At 43.7% G+C, this 6,105-nt stretch overlaps 1 pseudogene; it reads right to left on the minus strand.

Annotated features, from left to right (window-relative positions):
- Positions 1 to 2,939: 2,939 nt before the first annotated feature.
- Positions 2,940 to 3,444, minus strand: LOC116092395 (annotated as a pseudogene).
- Between the last annotated feature and the right edge of the window lie 2,661 nt (positions 3,445 to 6,105).

The following is a 6,105-nucleotide window of genomic DNA, read 5'->3' on the forward strand; positions in this document are numbered from 1 at the left end:
TTCTATAATTTTGTTGAAGATATTTGGGGGCCCATTACATTGGGAATCTTTACTCTCTTCTATACCTATTATCCTTAGGTTTGGTCTTCTCATTGCACCCTGGATTTCCTGGAGCTTTTTGCTTTTGCATTTTCTTTGACTGTCTTGTCAATGTTTTCTATGGTGTCTTCTGCCCCTGAGATTCTCTCTTCTATCTCTTGTATTCTGTTGGTGATGCATCTATGACTCCTGATTTCTTTCCTAGGTTTTGTATGGCCAGGGTTGTCTCTCTTTCTGATTTCTTTATTGTTTCTATTTCCATTTTTAGATTCTGGATGGTTTTGCTCATTTCCTTCACCTGTTTGATTGTGTTTTCCTGTAGTTCTTCAAGGGATTTTTGTGTTTCCTCTTGAAGGTCTTCTAGCTATTTACCTGTGTTCTCTTGTATCTTCTTGAGGGTGCTATTTATGTCATTCTTAAAGTCCTGTACCATCATCATGAGAAGTGATTTTATATCTGAATCTTGCTTTTCCAGTGTAATGGTGTGTCCAGGACTTGCTGTGGTGAGAGAATTGGGTTCTGATGATGCCAATGACCTTGGTTTGTATTGTTTATTTTCTTATGCTTGCCCCCTGCCATCTGGTTATCTCTAGTGCTACCTGCCCTTGCTAAATCTGACTGGAGCCTGTTCTTCCTGTGATCCTGGTTGTGTCAGAACTCCTCAGAGTCAAGCTCTCTCTGTGATCCTGTGATTCTGGGATCCTGTGATCCTGGGCTTGTTAGATCACCTGGGAGTGGGACTTCCTCTCTGTGTTGTGGGACTGGCTGCAGAGCTTGCACCCAAGGTCTGCTCTGGACACCAGCCCAGACAGACCGGAAGGAACCCGAGTCACTGGGCTGGCAGAGTTCCTGTGTGCCTGGTCCCTCTGGTCCTAGTTACACCCAGTGTTGAGACAGATGTTGGTTCCTGCTCACTTCTGATCTTGGGTGTGTCAAAGCGCCTGGGAGTGGAGCTTCTTCTGGGTGCTGTAGGACTGGCTGCAGAGCTTGTGCCCAAGGTCTGCTCTGGACACCAGCCCAGACCCATTGGCTGTCTTAAAGCCACCATCTGTATTCCATTCCTTTAAAATCCATTTTGACTAGTGGCTTTGAACATCTTCTCCACCAGAACAGCTTGCATTCATTCTTCTATTATTTTTTACTTCAATCTTTTTTTAAAAAACAATAATTTTGTAATTATCCTCATGTACAGAAAACTTAGCAGTATCCATTTAACCCAGTTTAGTGGCAAGTTCCTTAGCCTTTCCCTTTTCCAGTTTGGCAATTCGAGCCATAGACTTAGGACCCAGGACGTTGCCTCCCCAGTGGCTCAGATCTCGTCCTACTTTCACTGTAATTGGTCATAATAGCTTCCACCAGCTTAGCCAGGGCACCTTTGTCTTCCGAGTTAACCTGTGTAAAGGCAACAGTGGTCCATGTCTTCCTGTGGACCAGGAGCCCCAGCTTGGCCTTTCCCTTGATGATATAGTAAGGGACCCTCATCTTTTGACACTGGACAAGTAGGAAAACCACCAGCTCAATGGGTCTATGTCATGGGCAATCACTACCAGCGGACCCTACTCGAAGGACAGATAATTTCATAGGTAGGATGTCCCCTTTGCCAGCAGGTTTCTTCTCAGCATGGGTTTTTGCTTATTCTCCTGCTAACTCTCTGGCTTGTACTTGGGAGCAAGCTTAAGCACCTGGGTAGCTATTTGCCAGCCCAGAACCTGGGTGAACTGATTAATGGTAGGAGTTACTTTGAGCCGCTTGAAGAAAATGGCCCTTTGCCACTGCCGCCTGATGTGGTGGAGCCATTTGTTGAAGCATGTGAGATCTCTTTTGGGCTGGATGTCCTTCCAATGGTGATGTTCTTGGGCCTTTTATCAAACAAAGAACTGACCACCTTTTAGCCTTTCTATTTTTTTCAGAACGGCAGTGGGCACAGGAAGTCTTCCCTTTGGCCTTCTTGCCTTTGGACTTCTTGTTTGGCTGAAGGGAAGAACTACTTCAATATTTCTATTTGGATGCCTCCTTCCAAGCTCAACTCCACCCCACCCCCCAAAAAGAGAAAAGGTGGAGAAGTAGGATGAGGATGATGATGATGATGAAAAGGAGGAGGAGGACTGAGGGAGGGGGAAAGAGAGAGAGAGAGAGAAAGAGAAAGAGAGAGAGAGAGAGAGAGAGAGAGAGAGAGAGAGAGAGAGAGAGAGAGAGAGAGGATATCTAGGAATCACCATCTTTTTTTCCTATCCAACCTTGCTCTGTAATGGATGATTCTCGTTTCAGTGAAGGATCACTGGATCTTCTCTTACTCCACTTTCTCTCCTATTGCACTTCTAATGCATTAGAAGGGTCCTCCAGCTTCCACCACTAAAACAGTACAGAGTCCCACATCTCTTCACTTTCTGATGTAAATCACCATCATCGCTCCCTAGGGTTACTGTACCCAAAGGCCTCCTGATCCTAAAACAGGAGCCAAACGTTGATCATGGAAAGTATGAACCAAAAGTTTGTGTGGGAACATAATTTATATTTAACTTGATTAAATAGGTGGGAATTAGACATGTGAGTTATATGATAACCACATATTTAATATTATAAGAAAATGAAAAATTGGTTTCCAAGATGGGCATATTGTTTTATGTGTATGGCCTCTATTTGAGAAGCTTAGTGCCCCAGTCACTCCATTCTGCTCCTCATGCTTGGGATTTTCAGGAATCATCTTGTTTGTTTGGATTTTCAGTCTGCTAAGGAAGGGTGCTGATTACATAGTGAGACAACATTGCAGTTTTATGTTCTATATCTCATATTTAATGTCCTTGACTCTCTTCCCACAAGTTTATTTGCTGTTGTATATTTCCTTTATGCGAGTATGTAGGTAAGTCCTTTGACCATTTGTTATTGAGTTAGAAGAATGATTTTTTTTTTTTAAATTTTTAATGACGAAAACAAAATATACCTAAAAGCGAAGCTTCTGGAAAAACCATTTGTTCTTCCCTGTCTTGTATCGCTCCTCAAACTTGACCTTGGCCTCCCGCCTGGCCTTGCGTTTCAAAGCTGGGTCCCTGAACACAGCCTTATTGACAACAGTCTTGTCCAAGGGGATATCCACAGAGTACCTTGTGGGCATGAGGTGGTTGTAGTTATAAACTTTCACAAAGGACTTGATCTTGGATTGCCTGGCGATTTTCTTCTTGCCCATGGCAGCTGTTACTTTGCGGGGATAGCGGTCAATTCCAGCCACCAGGGCATGGCTGTAAGGGCGGTCCGAGGTGCCATCGTCAATGTTCTTCACGATGACGGCTTTGCGTCCGGAGTAGCGTCCAGCCAGGACCAGCACCACTTTCCCGGGTTTCATGAACTTGCCCATTTCGACAGCTAGGAGCGGACACCCGGCAGAAAGGAAAGGAGGATACTTCCGCTAACCTTTCACCTTACGGAGAGGAGGCCAGAAGAATGATTTTTAATCTCTAGATTTAAGACTTTTGTCAGTCATATTATTTACAAATAGTGTCTCAATCTGTGTAGTGACCAATCCCTCTTGCTGTTCATGATTTAGAAGTTGAGTTTTTGTTTTGTTTTGTTTTGATGAAGTTAAGTCTGTTTGGTGGTGGTGGTGGTGTTGGTGGTGTGTGTGTGTGTGTGTGTGTGTTATGCAACCCAATAAAGATTTTTCCTAGAAGTTTTATGGTTTGTGGCTTTATATTTAAATTTCTGGAGTTTGTGAGCTATGTCATTTGTAGGTTATCTTTATTGCTCTTGGTTATTGATAAAAATAACTTAATTTCCTTTGCCTGGGGAATAGAGACATACATCATGTCATTTTCATACACTGGACATAAACTATTCCTCATCATTACACGTAGTGGTGGAAACTCTCAAAAGTGTTAAGTGAAGGAAGTCAGGGTCTCGAGGCTTTGTGTTCTCATACACTTATTTTTTGTTTTTGAAAAGGAAAAGCTAAAAGGACAGACAACATGTCAGTGATTGCGGAGATTTAGAAACATGGGAAAAGAGTTGTCTTCAATGAGAGAGAAAGGAAGTTATGGGTAATGGTGGAACTATTGCATGCTTTCATTGTGGCGGCAGCTGCATGACAGTGTTTGTCAAAATTCGTGAAATTATACACAAGGGTAAATAAAAGACTTTATATGTTAAGGAAAAATAAGTGAGTTGAATACCTATTGCAATTAATGAATGAACACCCACATGCCATCACTCATTGTGAACCCATTTTTTTTTGTGATAGACATTCTATGAGTTTGGAAAAACTTGCAATAGCATGTGGGCTCATCATGCATAACGTTATGCTTTGGTGGTGGTGGGATGCTAAAACGGGAGGTGAGGCAGAGTTGGATGCTGACAGTTTATATAAGGTATTTACTTATCAGGTTTGCTATGAACCTACAACTTTAAAAACAACATCTTTAAAATAGCTAAAGTAAATCATCATTTGGTAAAATAATAAAAAAAATAAGTAAACCAGACCAGTAGCTTTTTATTGCTTATGCCCTGCACTACTCACAACTTAGCCCTACCTGCCCTTGAGGGCACAGAGTCAAGGAGTGACTGCAGGAGCAGCCGAGAAATGCTGTAGCAAGATCATCTGAACACTGCGGCAAGCTCCTTTAATATCCTCCACCCATGCCCCCTTGATCCCAAGAAAACATCTCTTCTGAACAGCAGTTCCTGATTGGCTGGCATTGTCTGTCCCAGCAATCCTTGCTCTCTCAGGAAGTCCTCAATTAGGTCCCTTCAGGAGATGCTGGCTGTTTGCATAGAGGTAGCCCTGCTGTTCCTGCTACAGCCTTTTTTTCTTCTTCTTAGGTTAAGACCAATGGCTGTGCTGTGACTAGATTCATCTCTGTCTGTCACTACTTGGGTACATCAGGCTTCCTTGCTTCTTCTTTTTCTTCTCCTCCCCCTCCTCCTTCTTCTCCTTCTTTTCCTTTTTCCATTAATTTGTTTATTTATTCACTTTACATCCCTATAGAAATCCCTCCCTCTTCTCCTCCCAGTCCCACCCTACCACTCCCTTTTCCCATTTTCCCTTCCCCTTCTCCTCAGAGAAAGGGAGCCCCCCCCCCACATCAATACACCTGGAACCTCAGGCCCCATCAGGACTAAATACATCCTTGATCACTGAGGTCAGGCAAGGCACCCCAACTAGGAGAAATGCTTCCCCCACAAGGAATTTGAACCACCACTCCCTCTGACTGGATACTTACCCCCTAGATCCACGGCTCCCAACATGTGTATTAGGTGTCCTGGGGCACCAAATACAATCTGTTCTGGAGCAGAGGGATATTTTAGAAGTCATGTGGAGTGCAGGGACAGTCTCTGTACACATCACAAACTGCTAGCCAACGCTGTTGGTTATTATTAGCTGAAGGCAATTAATACTTTCAACATTAGATGGAGCAACACTACTTGTGATGACTGTACAGTTTTCAAAAAGAACATGTTCCACCTTGGAAAGTAAGAAGCAACTACCATATGAAATTCAATACACAGAAGGCAAAGGGGAGGGGCGTTGTCCAGTCTGATTCTGGGGGTGGAGACATTGTGTAGAGCCTAAGAAGACACTGATGCCATTGTGAAGTAATTGTGGCCATTGAGAATAAAAATTAATTTTAATTGTTTTCTTTTTCTTTTTTATTAATCATTTTATTTATTTACATTTCAAATGATAGCCCCCTTCCCAGTTACCCCTCCACAACACCCCTATCTCACTGCCTCTTCCCCCTCCCCTTTGCCTCTATGAGGGTGCTCCTCCACCCACTCACCCATTCCTGTCTCACTACTCTAGCATCCCCCTCTGCTGGGACATCAAGCCTTTACAGGACCAAGGACCTTCCCTCCCATTGATGTCAGATGTCCCCTCCCATCCTCTGCTACGTATGTATCATGGATGTGTACTCCTTTGGCTGGTGCTTTAGTCTCTGGGAGCTCTGGTGGTCTGGTTAATTACTATGGGGTTGCAATCCTCTTCAGCTCCTTCAGTCCTTTCCCTAGCTCTTCCACTGGTACCGCGGACCAGGGTTTCTTGCGGGGTCCCTTATTCCGCGGGACGATGGATTCTGG

The sequence above is a fragment of the Mastomys coucha genome, unplaced genomic scaffold (assembly GCF_008632895.1).
Source record: "Mastomys coucha isolate ucsf_1 unplaced genomic scaffold, UCSF_Mcou_1 pScaffold15, whole genome shotgun sequence".
Classification (NCBI taxonomy): Eukaryota; Metazoa; Chordata; class Mammalia; order Rodentia; family Muridae; genus Mastomys; species Mastomys coucha.